The following is an 18,430-nucleotide window of genomic DNA, read 5'->3' on the forward strand; positions in this document are numbered from 1 at the left end:
CACTGAAGTGAATACCGAAAAATCTTTCCTAATGCAATAGTAAAGTATTAGTATAATCAGTGGGCCTCAAGTAGTAAGTAATGTGGTGAACAGTTTTAAACAAAATATCACTGCCAAAACTATAATTCAAAAAGATGCATGCATCCCGATGTTTGTAGCAGCACTATTCACAATAGCCAAGACATGGAAACAACCCAAATGTCCATCAACAGATGAATGGATAAAGAGGATGTGGCACATATACACAATGGAGTATTACTCAGCCATAATAAAGAATGAAATAGTGCCATTCACAGCAACATGGATGGACCTAGAGATTATCATACTAAGTGAAGTAAGTCAGAAAGAGAAAGACAATACCATATGATATCACTTATATGTGGAATCTAAAATATGATAAAATGAACTTATCTACGAAACAAAAACACTCACAGACATAGAGAACAGACTTGTGGTTGCCAAGGGGGAGTAGGGGTGGGGGAGGGAAGGATTGGGAGTTTGGGATTAGCAGATGCAAACTACTATATACAGAATAGATAAACAACAAAGACCTACTGTATAGCACAGGGAACTATATTAAATATCCTGTGATAACCCATAATGGAAAAAATATTAAAAAGAATGTATGCATATGTATAACTGAATCGCTGTGCTGTACGGCAGAAACTAACACAACACTGTAAGTCAACTAAACTTCAATCAAAAAAAGTTATCACTCCTTTAACTACAAGTCTTAGCAGAACACTTAAAAATGAGATAGATTTTTCCTTTTTGTAGCATACATCTTAAACCTCCAAAGTTTTTTTACCCATCAATTTTCTCAACATATGAATGACATTAAAAAAAGTACAGTTTTTATTGTTAATTTATATATATATATATAATAATAGAACAACCACTGCCCATGGAACCACCACTCATAATTTTAAAATATTATTTGTCTGCCACATTTGACACTAAATCTTTTTTCTTCACTAAAGGAAATAAAATATTAAAACTCAATTCACCTTTCCCCAGTTTTGTTCCCTACCCTTCCTGTCCCCAGAAAACCATTACCCAGAATTCATTATACATATATATATTTATAAATATATTTACATATATTTATATATATTTATAAATATATTTACATATATTTATATATATATAACTCAAGGCATTTTTAAAAATAATCATGCTACACATATATACATCTATATGTACCTTTGTTTTTTCTTTACTTAATGCATTGCTAAATATTTTTGTGCAAGTTGGATTTTTATTAAATATTATTTTTCATCTAACCTATCCATATTGGTACATAGACCTAGTTTATCCATTTCAATTGCAGCAGAATATTCAAATTTTATTTTCGATGTACTTCTTAAAGAATTTCACTACTTTAATAGAGTTTTCATATAATGGCTTTTTCTTCTGCTTCCCTGTTTCCCTCCCTTTCTGGCCTTTCTGACCCAACACACACACACACACACACACACACACACACACACACACACTCAGAATTTTTATTTTAGGGCTCTTAAACCCCAGATTCTGTTGGAGAATGTTCTGGTATCAGGTTCCCTGGCTCTAAGTGTACAAAAGGCTGAGATGTAGAGTGTGGACAGGAAATATCTGAACTTTTGTCTGGACCCCCTCGGGTACAGTAATTATATAGAGCTCAGAACCTGTTTGCAACTGAGTGTGAACATGTGAAAATTTAGCGACTATGTTTGGAATGTCATGTTAATTTTCCCAAATGGTTAAATGGCAGTTAAAATGGCACTTAAGGAACAAAAACTAGGGTAGGATAGGGTGTTATAGATCACTGACTTAACAGGGTGTTTCCATTGACAATGCTTTTCAGCTTTGCAATTTGGAAAGGAACGTGAAAAGGAAGGGTGAGCTCATCAGCTCACTCAGAAAACTAAACTCTCTCATAAAGGTTTGCTCTTGAGATTGCTTTGGATGAAAGAACGCTGCAGCCTCCCTGTCCCCAGTTCCCATTTCTTCCAATTCTGGATTTAATTAGTATTACATTCTTTTCCTACACACACACACAAACACACACACACACACGTATCTCCAAGGTCAAACTATAAACCTGGATATTCAAAATAATTTAACTATATTTTTATGAGTAAGATTATATTTGTCCCACATATTGTGACAAATCTTACTTCCACCTCATTTATGTTTCAGAATTGAATGTCAATCGATTAAAATAATTAAGTGCCTCAGAAAAGAGCAGCTCAAGCTAATTTTCATCTCCTCCCCTCAAAGATATCATATTTTACTTTATAACTACCCACAGGCTACTGATTTATGGAACTTTATATATACAGTGATTCTGTATTGCACAATTAATGTGAGAAACACTGTGCTATCGATGCTATAAAATAAAATAAAAACAATAACAAATGCAAAAATGATTCTTTTCCTCAGGAAGTTTACATTCTAATAAGTGGAATGACACAGTCAGAAATAAGTAGCATTGACTATTAATATATTTTAATAGGGAAGAAGGGAAAATTTTACCCAGTAAGAAAGAAATGTGGCTGGAAGCCCAAAAAGAGTTTTGTCAACTATACTCATCAGGCAGCAAGGCACAATGGAACAGGACAGGACCGGAGACTGGGAATTCTAAAACGTTTGTCTCCACCCTGGCTCTACTCTTACTGACTTAGCATCATGCCTGACACACAGTAGGTGCCAATGAAACTTTGTTGACTTACTGTGTGGACTTGAGAGCATCACCGTTTCTCACAGTCTTTGTTCCTCTCCTAAAACATGGGGATAGAAGATAATTCATAAAGGTCTCATGAGGATCAAATAAAACAATATATATGAAAACATATATAGTAAGCTTAAAGGCACTAGAAATATATTGCTTACCATTCTTTGGGGAATTGAAAGTGAGTCGCAGAATTTTTAAACCCTGTGCCTCACGGTATGAAGGTAACTTTTCTGTGAAGAGCCCAGGGTTGGGAAAGGGAAAGAGAAACTCAGCTCACTGTTATCCTCTTCCTTTGGCCTCAACCAGCCCCCAGCCCACCTTCCCTCCTTCCCCTGGTCAAGAGGTGGCTGACCTTCCAAACTTGTGACTTCCTTTCCCATGGGTGAGTGGGACTTTTCCCAGAAGAATGTTAAACACCAACTACCTCCACACCCAAAACCGACCCCACATTGAAGCCAATCAGTATCTCCTCTATAAGCCCCAGCATAACAGTCTTAAACAGGAAGATTTAACAACTGGGTTTTGTAAAGCTGTGGCGTTATCTGTGATTTTAAATTCCCATTCTAGGCCAAACCGCTTGCTAGAAACAATGGTAGACCTGTGTGTATACTACCTGCAATTTCCATGTTCTGTGGTGGCCTGAGGAAAGATGCCCGGATCTGGAAATAAAACACAGCACGGTAACCACAGTGATCAAGAGGTAATGAGGAACCTGCTCTCACAGGTTAGACGTCTGAATCACACCCTTGGAGATAACATTTATTATCTGAAAATAGGAACCTTCTGAGCATTGTGACATTGACCAAACCTTCTGTACAATTCCTCAAAACAGGCATTGTGTGAATACAGTATGTCAGGGGATTGTGTTTCATGTGCTAATCTTTTCATGACACTCTCCTTCTACAGCATTTCAGTGATGGTGTAAAGAAAAAAAATATGAGTCAACCAAAAAGGGAGATGACTAGGATTATCCCAAAAGAAAGAGAGACAGAGGGAAAGGAGAAAGGAGGAAGGGGAGAAAAGAAGGAGGTGGGAGGGAAGGAAGAAGAAAGGAAGGAAGGAAATGGAAATAGGATGGTCCCTAGTAGAGCAGGTAAAACAGATTAGGCAAAACATAGGACAATGTACGGTGCTCAATCTACCTTGGCATATTTGAGAGAGACTATTTTATTAGGGTATTTTACTATTGACAGACTTTCTATTAAAATGGAAATTGTGTACATATTAGTAGTAACCCTCCACATATAATCAAATTGGTTCTAAGTACATGCCATTCTTCTCAAAGATGGCCAATATAATGTTGGGATTACAGCAAAAATAAAAGAACAGTAAGGTCCTATAAATTTCCATGAGTTGTATGATTCATTCCTTATCAATCTAACTAGTTAGAATCTTCTCAATCTTTTGTTTAAATTTCTTCTTCCTCACATGTAAACACATCTAATACATTTATAATTATGACATTCTGCACAGTGTCCAACACACAGTATTTGTTCCCTTCCCCTTTGCCTCATATCTTTCTTTTTTTCTATGGTATCTGCCTAAACTGGTGTGCATGTGGTGCCATCAAACAAGGTGGCATGAGTAAGAAGAAGTGATTATGAAGAATAAATAGAGGTGATTTCAAAAATAGAAAAGTTCTTGGGTAGGTAGTTTTCAAAAAGGGTAAACTGACTTTCCGATGATATATAAGTTGTTTCCCTCAAAGTATTTTCCTTCTTTTACCCATCACGTGTCCCCATTTCTTTGCAATCTTTCTCTCTCTGTTCTCCTTTGCTTTCAGATGACTTTTTGTCTTCCTCTACTACTTTTTTCTCTTTTTTTCTGTTTTCCTCTCAACATTGGAGGCTACTGCTTTAAGGCTGTTTCCTCTCTTCTTTCCCATGGGATTTTTCATGGGAGTCAATTTGTGAGTGAACCTCAGTACGTCGAGATGCAAGCAGATGAATATATTGCCAGATTCTCACCACAATGCAGTTTTTTAAAAAAACGTTAAGAGACCGTATTTACAGATGCTTCATAGAGAAAACCTTCAGAAGCCCCCAGGTTTCGGAGTGGATCTCTATTTAAATATGTACCAACGTATCAGGTGCAGCGTGGTGCAGTTTTCTTCAGCCACGTCCCTCACGACCCACTTAAGGATGTTGCCATTCATTGGCTCCTCCGTGGTTCAGGTTTTTACAAGTAGAGCCAAGTCCTCAGGCGTCTACCCTTCTTTATCATCCTTTCCCCCAGGCCGGACAGCGCCACACCGGAACAGCCCTGAGCCAGCAGCGCACGTGCGGTTGGCAGCGGCGACGGAAGGTCTGTGCAAGGTCAGCGGACGAGCAGCCTGAAAATTCGTCCTGCCCGCAGCCCACCGGACAGGCCACAGCCAATCCAGAGCTAAAGCGGGTTGTTCCAAAAAAAAGGAGTTCTGAATCCACATCTTAAAGGGAATCATTCTAAGTAGATGGTATTTTTCTATAGAACAATACAGTGTTTGGGGTTTTCATTCCTAACCGGAGTCAGCTTCAAATGAATCATAAACATGACCAGCAATGTCTTTAAAGTGAAGGTACAGTAACTGTAAACTACTGGAAAAGCTAGTGAAATTCCAAGTACTAAGAAATAGATTTTAAGTGTATAATTTACATGGATGATTATGTTATAAATCCCTGTTATAAAGTGTGTCTCCAAAGACCGAGGACTCTCCTTAATTCAGTTTAAACCTAATGTTCTAGGTATAAAAAATACAGGCCAGGGGCTCCCCTGGTGGTGCAGTGGTTAAGAATCCACCTGCCAATGCAGGGGGCAGGGGTTCAAGCCCTGGTAGGGGAAGATCCCACATGCCACGGAGCAGCTAAGCCTGTGCGCCAAAACTGCTGAGCCTGCGCTCTAGAGCCCGCGAGCCACAACTACTGAAGCCCGCGCGCCTAGAGCCCGTGCTCCGCAACAAGAGAAGCCACCGTAATAATGAGAAGCCCGTGCACCGCAACGAAGAGTAGCCCCCGCTCGCCACAACTGAAGAAAGTCCACGCGCAGCAACGAAGACTCAATGCAGCCAAAAATAAATAAATTAAATAAATAAATTTAAAAAAAAAAACAGGCAAAAATTTCATCATATTACTACCGTAAGTTCAGCATAAACCCTCTTGTAAGTAGGTGTTAAGCTGAATGTAAAAGAGAAATTCTGAAGGATTTTTCTGCAAGCATGTCTCAAGTATCTGCCCTCAAAGCTCTCTTTTAAAAGAAAATTAGCAAATAGGCTATTGAGTTTCACAAGTATCTTCACACAAATAGTTCCTCCCCGCTGGCCACAACTGCGTGTCTCAGACTTTGGAACAAAACTTCGAAAAACATCCTTTATTTTTCAAACTGTAGTTTTGCTTTTGGAGATGCAACATTGCCTTGAGGAAAGTATTGGGTTGGCCAAAATGTTCATTCAGCTTTTTCCATAAGATGTTACGGAAAAACCAAAACAAACTTTTTGGCCAACCCAATAATTTGGATTGGAATCCTATTTTTTTTGAATCTTAGTTTCACTAATTATTGGTCTTAAGCTAGAGCAGGTCCTGTGAGCCTCTGAGCCTGTTTACATACCTGTGAAATCATAATACAATAACACTTGACCCACCCACCTCACAAAAGATGTTTAAAGCATCCACTATAATAACGTATAAGAAAATAATTTGCAAACTTTGGTTATGATCCTTTTGGATATTTCACATATCACCCAAATACTGTCCTGATAGTGTTTTATAACAATTTTCACTCACAGTGTTTTTGTTTTATTTTTCCTAGCTACAGGATAACTCTATTAAGAACAAAGACTAGATTGTGTGAGAAATTCATGTATGTTGCTATAAGGATCAAACTGTGACTGTCTCCTTAGTGAGGAGGTAAGTAAATGTTCTACAACAAGGGATGAACTGGAGATTTTCAACAATAAGTTCCTGCCTTTATTAAGGCAGTTCTTGCCAACAGAATCTTCCATCAGGGCAGCTCTGGATGCCAGCAGCTCCAGGGTGGTTGTTCTTAAAGAATTAACTCCTAGCAAAGACCTTCTATGTAATTCCCATTTGCTCCCCAGAGGTCCCAACACCTTCCCTGAAGAGTGACTCTGGTCAGCTCTCTGAAGGACCTCCACCTTTCTTGGCAATTCCTAGTCCAGTGTCACTGTCGTAGTACCATCTGTCCAACAAGTATTTATTAAGTTCCCACAATTTGCCCAACACTGTGTTTAATGCTAGGGATAAAAGTATGCAAAGCAATACGAGAAACTTATAGGCTAGTGTTAGCTACAGACTCACCTCCAGAGACAGATATGCCTAGCTGACATTCAGGTGACTGCCAACTCATAAGGATCCCAGCTAAAACCAGAACTAGAAGATTATGAGCTAAATAAATGTATATATTTTTAATTCACTAAGTTTTGGGGTGGTTAGTTAAATGGCAAAAGCTGATAAAATAATGATAAAATGAGGATGAAATAAATACTATGAAACTATGCTAATAAGAAGAACTATGAAACTATAAGAAACTATGCTAATTATATTGCTGATGATGATAGAAATGGCCATTACTATTGAGCAAATACAGGGCATCACAAATGGCACATTTAGCCAGAGATGTTTAGGTTTTACAGCAATGCATTTTTAGCTCTTATATTAGTCAGCTCAGGCTGTCATAACAAAATACCACAGACAGGGTGGCTTAAACAACAGACATTAATTTTCTCACAGTTCTGGAGTCTGGAAAGTCCAAGATCAAGGTGCCAGCTGATTCAGTTTCTGGTGAGAGCTCTCTTCCTGGCTTGCAGAGAGTTGTCTCTTTATTCTGTCCTCACATGGCGGAATGAACTCTAGTGTCTCTTACTCTTCTTTATAAGGGCACTAGCCCTACTGGGTTAGGGGCCCACCCATATGACCTCATTTAATCTTTATCACCTCCTCACAGGTCTTATCTCCAAATACAGTTACATTGGGGGTTCGGGCTTCAACATATGAATTTGGGGGGAACAGGAATGTTCAGTCCATAACAGCTCAAAGAGCACTATTATTGTTGAAATTCCTATAGAAAAATTCACTTTGTTATTGCAAGATTGAAACTTTCTAGTCCTTAACTCCTTTTTCCCTGTTAAACAATTATTTTTAATAACAAAATTTCTTAGGTATGCAACTTTTGCAATATTAAGCTGAACATATAAAACTAATTCTCTCTAAAATTTTTGCTATAGAACCCAATATTTTATGAAGAAAAAGCATTACATTTGAAGAAATAACTTGAGCTTTAGTAGCTTTTTAGAAGTGAAGGTAGTCTTTAAAACAAGTAAGTCAGGGACTTCCCTGGTGGCACAGTAGTTAAGAATCTGTCTGCCAATGCAGAGGATACTGGTTCGAGTCCTGGTCCGGGAGGATCCCACATGCTGTGGAGCAACTAAGCCCGTGCACCACAACTACCAAGCCTGTGCCACAACTACTGAAGCCTGCACGCCTAGAACCCATGCTCCACAACAAGAGACGCCACCGCAGTGAGAAGCCTGTGCACCGCAATGAAGAGTAGCCCCCACTCGCCGCAACTAGAGAAAGCCCATGCACAGCAATGAAGACCCAACGTAGACAAAATAAATAAATAAATTTATTAAAAAAATAATAGGGCTTCCCTGGTGGCGCAGTGGTTGAGAATCTGCCTGCCAATGCAGGGGACATGGGTTCCAGCCCTGGTCTGGGAAGATCCCACATGCCGCGGAGCAACTAGGCCCATGAGCCACAAATACTGAGCCTGCGCATCTGGAGCCTGTGCTCCGCAACAAGAGAGGCCGCGATAGTGAGAGGCCCACGCACCGCGATGAAGAGTGGCCCCCGTTTGCCGCAACTGGAGAAAGCCCTCGCACAGAAACGAAGACCCAACACAGCCAAAAATAAATAAATAAATAAATAAATAAATAAATAAATAAAATAATAATAATAAAAATAAAAATAAAACAAGTAAGTCATATTTGATGTTTTACTCCTTAGAAAAACAATTCTCCAAGGTCCACAAACATATCTTATTTGTCATTTTTATTATTTCCCTTTCTTTTCATATATTTTTATTTTTACATTTTAGAAATACAATGTCAACTTGTGATATTATTTGAATAACAAAATAGAAACAGTTATATTAAGTAAATGGCAAAGAATGTTTAAAGCCTGTTAGATATTTGTTTATGCTTAGCGCAATAAGGCAGACAGAGAAAGACAAATAATGTATAGTGGCTACATCTTAAAACATAAAAGAATGGCCTATTCAATTCAATAAATATTGTTGGTTGTCTACTATTATATTATTTCTTTTTTAATACACCAACATGAAGTCAATAGATATATATATATTATATATATTATATAATAATTAATAATGTATATCACTTATAAATGGAATCTAAAAAATACAACAAACTAGTGAATATAACAAAAAAAGAAACAGACTCACACATATAGAGAACAAACTTGTGGTTACCAGTGGGGGGAGGGACAAAATAGGTGTAGGGGATTAAGAGGTACAAACTACTATGTATAAAATAAATAAGCTACAAGGATGCATTGTACAGCACACGGAATATAGCCAATATTTTATAATAACTATAATTGGAATATAACCTTTAAAAATTGTGAATCACTATGTTTTACACCTGAAATTTATATAATATTGTCAATCAACTGTACCTCAATTAAAAAAAAGAAAAGTCTATTAGGTATTTGAATATTATAAGTCTACCACAATGCATATAAAAAGACGTTTTTGCAAATTTGTATTTCTCATGGCACCATGCTACAAAAATATCACTGCTCTACTGTTTCACATTTGAAGTGTTTTCTATTTAAGGAAAGAAGGCTAACATATACAACATAGTGGCTACATCTTAAAACATAAAAGAATGGCCTATTCAATTCAATAAATATGGTTGGTTGTCTACTATTATATTATTTCTTTTTTTTATACACCAACATGAAGTCAATAGATATAGATTATTCCCTACCCTGATATCATGAAGATATTTTCCTGTGTTGATAATTTTGCCTTTCACTTTCAGGTCTTTAATCAACCCAGGGTTCATTTTATGTATGATGTAAAGTAGGATTTTGATTTGTTGTTCATATGAATACAGGTGTCCTGAATAGAACTTATGAAAAAGATTGTTCATCCTCCACTAACCTTCCATGTCATCCCTGTCATACATATGTCTATATGTGTGTGCATCTGCTCTTGGGCTGTCCATTTTATTTCATTGGCCTGTCTATATCTATACCCATGCCACATTATCTTAATTAATATAGCTTTATAATGTCTTTTTTTTAATCTAATTTCCCCTCTTCCTACCCTCCCAACTCTGGTAATTACAAATCTTATTTCTTTTTCTATGAGTTTGTTTGCTTGTTTGTTTGTTTGCTAAAGTGTAATTGACCTACAACACTAAGTTAGTTCCTGGTGCATAACACAGTGTTTCCATATTTCCATACATGTGTATCTAGGCAATAAGTCTTAATATACAGTAGAGCAATTCTTTGCAAGACTGTATTTATATGCAGTCTCTTGAATTTACATATGCATTTTTTAATCAGCTTGTCAATTGTTATGGAAAAAACATGCTATGATTTTGACTAGGATTGCACTAAGTCTATAAATCATTTGGAGATAAAATAAATTAATATAATTTATCTTTTCATTTATTTAGGTATTGTTTAATATCTTTCAATTATTTTTTAAATCTCATAGAGTTCTTTAACATGTTCTGTTAGATATGTTTTTATATAATTTGTATGCTTGGTGCTATTATAAATGGTATCTTTAACTTTTTTGTTTGTATTCTTACTATTTATTACTGTTCTATAGGGACATAATTATTTTACTATACAGACTTTCATTTAGCAACTTTGCCTTCCTCTTTTATTAATTCGAATAATTTATTTGTAGGCACTTTGGGTTATTCCTTGTACAATTATATGATTTGCAAATAAGTTTTCACATTTTTGTTCTTTTCTATCCTTAAACACATTTCTTTTTCTTGTCATACCACACTGTCTAGAAACACTGGTAAAATATTGAATAAAAAATGTAGTCCTTAGAATCTAGGTCTTTTTCCCAAACTCAGAGGTCGAGCCTTCAGTTTGTTCTCACTGTATATAAAGTTTACTGTTGATTTTAAGTCAGATTAAGAAAGTTGCCTTCTGTTTCTAAGTTGCCAAGAACATCAACATCAATGAATATTATACTTTATTGAGTGATTTTTCTGCAACTCTTGAGGTAACTTTATGGTCTCCTTTAATCTTGTATTATGGCAAATTATATTAATTTACTTTTTAATATTAATACAAACTTATCTTCCTGAAATAAACTCAACTTTGTCATGATGGATTATACCATTATGCCTTATAAATGTTCTAAATTCTTTTTGTAAGCATATTATTTATGATTTTTGCATCCTTGCCTCATAAATAAAATTTGCTCATGTCTTTGTTACTTTATTATCTTTGTTGCATTTTGGTATTGAAATTACACTAGCTTCATAAATAAATTTTTAGTGCCCTGGAAGAGTATGATTAAGATTGAAATGATTTGTTCCATGAACACTAGTTTGAACATATCGATAGAGAATCTGTGCTTGGAATTTTCTTAGAGGGAATATCTTTGGCTACTGATGCAATTTTTTAGTAATTATAGGACAATCCAGATCTTCCAATTCTTTTTTAGGTAAATTTGCTAATATATACATATATATATACATATATATATATTATAGAAAGTTGTCAATTTTGTTAATAGTTTGTCAATTAAAGCACAAAGTTTATAGCATAAAGTTTTTATAAAACTGTCATAAATGTTAAAATTCCTGGAAATATCCAAATAAGTTATAAACTCATGTCCAGACAAAAAATCTGCACATGAATGTTTACAGCAGCTTTATTCATAATTGCCGAGACTTGGAAGCAACCAAATGTCCTTCAATAGATGAATGGATAAGTAAATCATGGCACATCTGTATGATGGGATATTATTCAGCAATAAAAGTAAATGAGCTATCAAGCCATGAGAAGATGTGGAGGAACCTTAAATGCATATTGGTAAGTGAAAGAATTCAATTTGAAAAGTCTACATACTGTATGATTCCAACTCTATGACATTCTGGAAAAGGTGAAACTATGGAGACAGCATAAAGAGCAGTGGTTGACAGGGGTTTGGAGAAGGGAAGATGGGATGACTAAGTGGAGCACAGAGGATTTTTCAGGGCAGTGAAACTATTCTGAAAGATACTATGACAGTGAATAGGTGTCATTATACATTTGCCAAAACCCATAGAATATATCAATACAACACAAGGCATGAACCCTGATGTAAACTATAAACTTTGGTTGTTAATAATGTGTGAATAAAGGCTCACCAGTGATAACAAATGTTCCACACCAATGCAAAATGTTAATAATAAGGGAAACTATGTTCAGGGAGGAAGGGGTATCTGGGAATTCTCTGCATGTTCTGCTCAATCTTCTGTAAATCTAAAACTGAATTTAAAAATAGTCCATTAAATAAGTTAATTAATAAATAAGTGTTACATTCATTTACTTTTTCTCATATGATGTTTCCTAGTTTCCTTTAGAATTGCATTAATCTTTGAACATATGTTTCCATTACTATATTACATTTTTATAAGGATGGAATCCAAAACTGTCTAAGTCCTGGATCCAGTTTCCTCTTTTACAAACTCTTTCTGCGTAATTAAAACACCACATTTTTTTCCTAATTGACTCATTTTTATGAGTATGTTACTTTGATAGACAGTTTTGAGAAATGCTCTCAAAACTGTAGGTTTCCTTCCTGAATAACCTTTTTTTAAAAAATTAAAGTTTCATTATTGTTGGCAAACTGTGACATTTTTTAAGGTCAATAACATTTGTTAAGCACCAGCTACGCCAACTAAGATAATTCTTAGCTTACCTTAGTGCACAGTTGCCTGAAATGGTCAATTTAATAATTTTATTTATTTACGTTAACATAGCAGTAACATAAATCCTTCAGAGCAGATATTCCACAACTTTAGATAAGTTCCATAACTCTGATGGACTGATGATATTTTTCCAATGAGCATGGGAAACAGAAAGAACCAATTCAAGCAATTAAACAAAGACATATGGCTCAGGACACATTGAATGTCCAATGCTCTCTTTCCTATTGAATGCAGCCCATCTGCACAAAGATGAAAGTTATGCATGTGGCCCTCTGATTGCCTGAGAGAATCTGGTTATGTTTTATTTGAGATGTTTAGTTAATATGATTTTCCTAAACTTCAGAATTTAATCCACTTTCTTCCTTTGGCAGCTATTTTTCCCTCAAATTACAGATGATCTACAAAGTTGAAGGAAGTCATAAGTTTGATTCTTCTGCATTGACTTAAGCAGCAAGTTTGAAATATCAGGATTATTTTATGAGATTCCCTACAACTAAGCAGAAAATTTATTTGCTACTATTAGTTATCTTTTTTTAAATATTTGATTAGAATGAACTTTCTTTTGTTTATTCTTTCTTTTGTTTATTTGATTTGGAGGAACTATATGAATGAAGGACAGAGGAAAAATAAACTATCGTAATACATAAAGTTTGAGGTTTAGTTTATAATTCCAAGCTCTTTTATTTCGGATAAATTTGAAACTAATTGAACTATTTCTACTTCAAACTCCTAAATATCAGGAACTATGATACTAACAGTAAGAATGAAGAAAGTAAAGAGTCTTTTTTCCATCCTCTGGGCATGTGGCTATGTGTTGGACTTCATTGTATTTTCTTACCTGTAAGTCTCAGGCACAGAATTTCTACTATATAGCTATTTGCTAACAAAATCAGTTAGTGATCAAAGTCTAGAGCAGGAATTTTTTAGCTTTCTTGAATAAAGAAAGAAATGAATCATATTTCAATACTTATTTTTGTAAATGTCCTCTCAAAGGCGAAGCTCACTAAAAATCAAATTTCTACACTAGGTCAGTTGCTTAGAAAACAGCTGTGGAATCACCGTGATTGAATCAGTCAGGTCTAATCAGCAGAAGAACCCAGATCAAGTAGTCCAATAGAGGTTATTAATAGAGGCCACTAGTTACAAAGGAATAGGAGGAGCTAAAGACAGTGAGGGAATGGTGAGGATACTCAGAGTTTAGTGTCAACACCCAGAGATTAGTATCAGCTGAAAGTTCTTCTAGAGCTGGAGAGACAAAGGAGGTGATGCTACCAAAGGCCTGAATACAGAGCATCCAGACAGAAGCTGAACCCACAGAGGAGCCGTCACTCAGAGATCTGCCCAGTGGAAACTGTGACCACAGAGAGGTCTGCCAGAAAGAGATGAAATAATGGAGACTCAGATTATGCTAGAAATGCAGCCCAAAGCCAAGGGAGATAGCAAAGAAGTAACCTAGCTTCTCTCCCTTAGTCCTCCAATTTCCCATTTTTGTCTCCCATTAGCCATATCTTTTCAGAAAACAATTGGCAAAGGGGGTGTAGAAAATCAAGTTTGCAGAGATCAGTACTTTGAGACACTGAGTAGGAGTAGCAAATGCATCCTATCTCAAAGTGAAGTAGTCATGATTTGGTGGTATTTGGCAAAATATGCAGAAGCTTGGACTAGGAGAGAAGGAAGAAATGTAGGATTGGAAATTCCCATAATAACTCTAAGAGTGACATTGTAACAGACAGGAATATTCACATTATTAGTGTTTATATTAAGTTTTATAGCAAAGAACAAAGGTTTCAAAAATGTTTTAAAAATATCTATGAGCTCTTGAATCAGTAATAAATCGTGCTTATGAAATTGTTGCCAAATTTCTTATAATAGCAACCATTTATTGAATGCTTATTATGTGTCAGGCATGGTGCTATACATGCATTTTCTTATTTAATCCTCACAAGAACTCTATGAAATAGATATGATTATCTATCTTCACTTTGTAGATAAAGGGACAAAGACTAAAAGAGGTTAAACAATTGTTTGAGTTTACAATGGTAGTAAGTGGGAGAGTTCCTATTCAAACCCAATTTTCCCGATCTCCAAGCTGTCGTGATCACCATGCAATTCTGCCCCAGTCAGTGCTGGCCAAATGAAGCTTCATTATGTTACTTATAATCACCTTTCTGGAGCAGATGCCTCTCTCCCACTTCCACAAGGCTGGCTCACAATCATGATGGTTAAAATTAAACAGGTGTTTTATATCCAACCCACACACAGAAGATGAAATCATTCTTACTTATATGACCAATGATTTATTTAAAAGCTGTATGTACATTTTCTATCATCTCTGCACAGATGCAGGAAGGAAGCACCCATCTACTGGCAGTGATAACAAGTCTTCTCCTCACCCGAAGCAGCCTTGCAGACCTCCCCGGACTCCAGGCCCTTGCTGGTTTTGCCCTGCCAGCCCTGAAGTAGAAAGCATCTGGTGGCCAACACTGGCACGCATTGCTACCTTGCCCTGGCCAAAGGAGGCTTATCTGACGACTGTGTCCTCATTCTGCCCATTGGACACTACCATTCAGTGGCAGAGCTTTGGCAGAGGTGGTGGTAGAGGTGGAGAAGTATAATGCTACACTGGGGTAGTTCGTTAAGAGCTGAGGGAAACGGTGTGTTCTATTTGAGAGAGATTGTTGCCAAAGCTGCTCAAAACCCATCAACCCCCATCTTTAGCAGAAGTGTCCTTGCTCACAACCTGCCAACTCCCCACCTTTAGCAGGAGTGAACATAAATCTTTAAGTTAAAGGGTCCAGAGATAAGAAAAGAAGCTACACACAAAAAAAGAAAAAAAACCAGAAGGAACCAGCTGGGACCAAGATGGCAATGAATCTGACCTCCAACAGACCCTGAATCTCATTATACATTGATTTTACTATATTACATATTAAATGACACACCTACCAGTGGCCACGACCAGACATTAAGGACCAAAAAAGGATAAAAATGGGGTGGTATCCCACTCCCTCAAAATAGCCCTGTCCCTTCCCCGGTAGACTAATGCATATGCCTCCCCATCATTAGCCTCACTTCTCCTCCCTTTGTCTTTACTCTAAAATTAAATCCTTCTCGCCAGGTGGGTGAGAAGTTGATCTGTGAACTGCTTCTCCATTCTTTGGCCACTGAATAAAGCTTGTGCTGTGTCCATCTCACCTTCGGTTTTGTAATTCACCTACTTTAACCTGAACAGAAAAAGAACCTTCCCCTTCCAAGGCAGAGAGCCTCGGCCGGGCTTGGGCCTAAGCAGGGTCCATATGACTTAATTCGGTAACAAGATGATAAGAGACATCACCTCCAGCACCAGGTCATTCTTGTGCCATCAGCCAGGACACCACTGATGACATTAGAAATGCCTTCATTCCCCGGGCACAGGAACAACAGACAGTGCTCTTGGACATCCCAGCACTCTGCCGTGAAGCAGATGGCACAGCCAGGAGCAGCAGCATATTTTTATGTTGTATTTGACTCAGGAGAAAAGCCTTTCCACAGAATTAAAAGGAATTTTCCTTTGCAGTTTGGAAGAGAGGTCATGGCCAGTAAAGCCATCCTTAATATTCCTGACAAGTCTGACTGAAGGCAGTGTCGGAGCAGCAAGGAAGAGGAAGAGAGCCTGACTCACCAGGCTTCATTCTGGATGACTAAGCAAAGGGAGAGGGACTTTATGAACTTCACAGGAAGTAACAGCAGCCTGTTTTTAAAGAAACTACAGTCTCCCATGGGGACTGTGGCCCTGCTTCTTTTTTGTGCATTCCCGTGGAACCTACCTGCAGCAAAAGGCCTGAGATTGGATTTTCGGAAAAAGTCACATTCTCGGATAAAAATCCAATATTTTGAAAGCATGCCTGTCACCCAGCTCCAAGTACAGCTTGTGTTTATCAACATTTTCAAAAACGTTTAAAGTGTCAAAATCCAAACGCTTTTCCATGAAAAAAAATGTGTGATGGGTAGAAGCAACACAAATTCTGATATTTTTACTTTACACTAAATTAGACAGGAATTTGGTTGGATATTTAAGCTTAAAGAGCTTGATTAATTAATATTTATTAACTTCTGATACACTATATAGGGTGTATGTAGTGTGTGTGTGTGTGGTATGTGTGTGTGTTTAGAAGGAAAGTGCGCAGTGTACTATACCAGAACTCTCTCAAAATTGCATAAGCCGATAGCATTTGAGAACCTTATTTTTAATGGGTATTAGTATTCAGAATAATAGAATATATGCTATATAGTAATGAAATTTAATCCTCATATATATGTATATAATGCTACCCAGGTTACACTGGACATGTTTCTCAAAGGAATGTACTTTGAAAAGAAGTAGTAAAGAGAAGAGTATCATTCTTCAGTTTCAGCCATTGAGTATCATAAAAATATATTTTCCATCTCTGGGGCCAGCATGGCACTGGGTAAAGGAATTCAGGTGTCCCACCCATGCTCCTCCTTTTCCCTGTAACCTTGGACATCTCACTTAGTCTTTCTTGTTCACAGTCATTTCTCCAAAGTGTGAGGCAATTACTTCCTCAAAATACATTCGAGGTAGGAAAATGTAAAACGAGATGGTTGATGTTAATGCACTTTGCAAATTATAAAATGCTACACAAATATTTAAGTTACAACAAAAATTCTTCTGAGTTCTTATGTGCTGGTTTAGATATACAGACACATTTTTACAAATGATTTCAAGCATGCGCGCGCGCACACACACACACACACACACACACACACACACACACACACCCCTAGAGGCCTGAGAACCAAGTGTCATGCCAAGTATGTGATGCACACTTTTATATGTTAGGATGCATGGATCATAAGAGGTAGTGGAGGGGTGGGAAAGGAAGACACATAGGTTTGATAGACTGGAGCAATTGCCCTGGCCTCTATCCTACTGCTGATCTCTCTTACTATGTTAAATAAATAGAGAGAATGGTGTGCCATTCACTGCTGGGAAAGGTATCTGTGGCAGAAAATCAATATATCTAATTATATTGTGGTCCCCTCAAGGTTTTTCTTAGTGAGATTGGAAAAAAACACATTTACCATCTCATCTCCATTTAGAAGAATATGGGATGGTACTTTCTCAGATAAATTACAAAAAGAACTTTCTCATGATCGACATCTAGAAAAATAATAAGAAACATCGATTGTCATAAAGAGCAGAACTGTATTCACTATTACTTTAAATAATATTTCTCTATATAAGATAATTCTACTAACTGAAAATTGGAGAAATGAGAAATTTTCAGTTTGGGGGATTTAATTCCAGCCAATTTATTTTCTTTTTTTATCCGACACAAAAGTTCAAAATGCCATGTCCTCTGGTTGAATTATTAGGCCATCTTTTCTGTAGCTGTTGAAAAACAATTTATCATTATTAACTTTGCTTATTATTTCCTAGGTTTTTCTTTGTTTGTTTTAGATATGCCAGAGAGCAGTCTTTCTGATTGTCTTTATTTCAGGAACTACTTCATGGAAAATTCCAGTCTACTTATTTATGTGTTGGTCTTAATTTTCTTCTTGACTTCCTAAAGTTTTTAGTTATTATTTTTCCTAAATTCTGAAATAAAATATGTCACACACCAAGTAAGGGGCATAGTACAGAAGGAAAGCTGTATGTGAAAATACTTAAAATCTTAGACTTCAGAACATCTCTTACACATAATAGAGAAACATAATTAAGTAGATTTGGCCACATGAAAATAATA

General features: G+C 36.6%; 1 pseudogene; it reads left to right on the top strand.

The window, feature by feature from the left end:
- Positions 1-3,365: 3,365 nt before the first annotated feature.
- On the top strand, positions 3,366-16,623 carry LOC133102224 (CWF19-like protein 1; annotated as a pseudogene).
- Positions 16,624-18,430: the final 1,807 nt, after the last annotated feature.

Source organism: Eubalaena glacialis, chromosome 12 (genome assembly GCF_028564815.1).
Source record: "Eubalaena glacialis isolate mEubGla1 chromosome 12, mEubGla1.1.hap2.+ XY, whole genome shotgun sequence".
Classification (NCBI taxonomy): Eukaryota; Metazoa; Chordata; class Mammalia; order Artiodactyla; family Balaenidae; genus Eubalaena; species Eubalaena glacialis.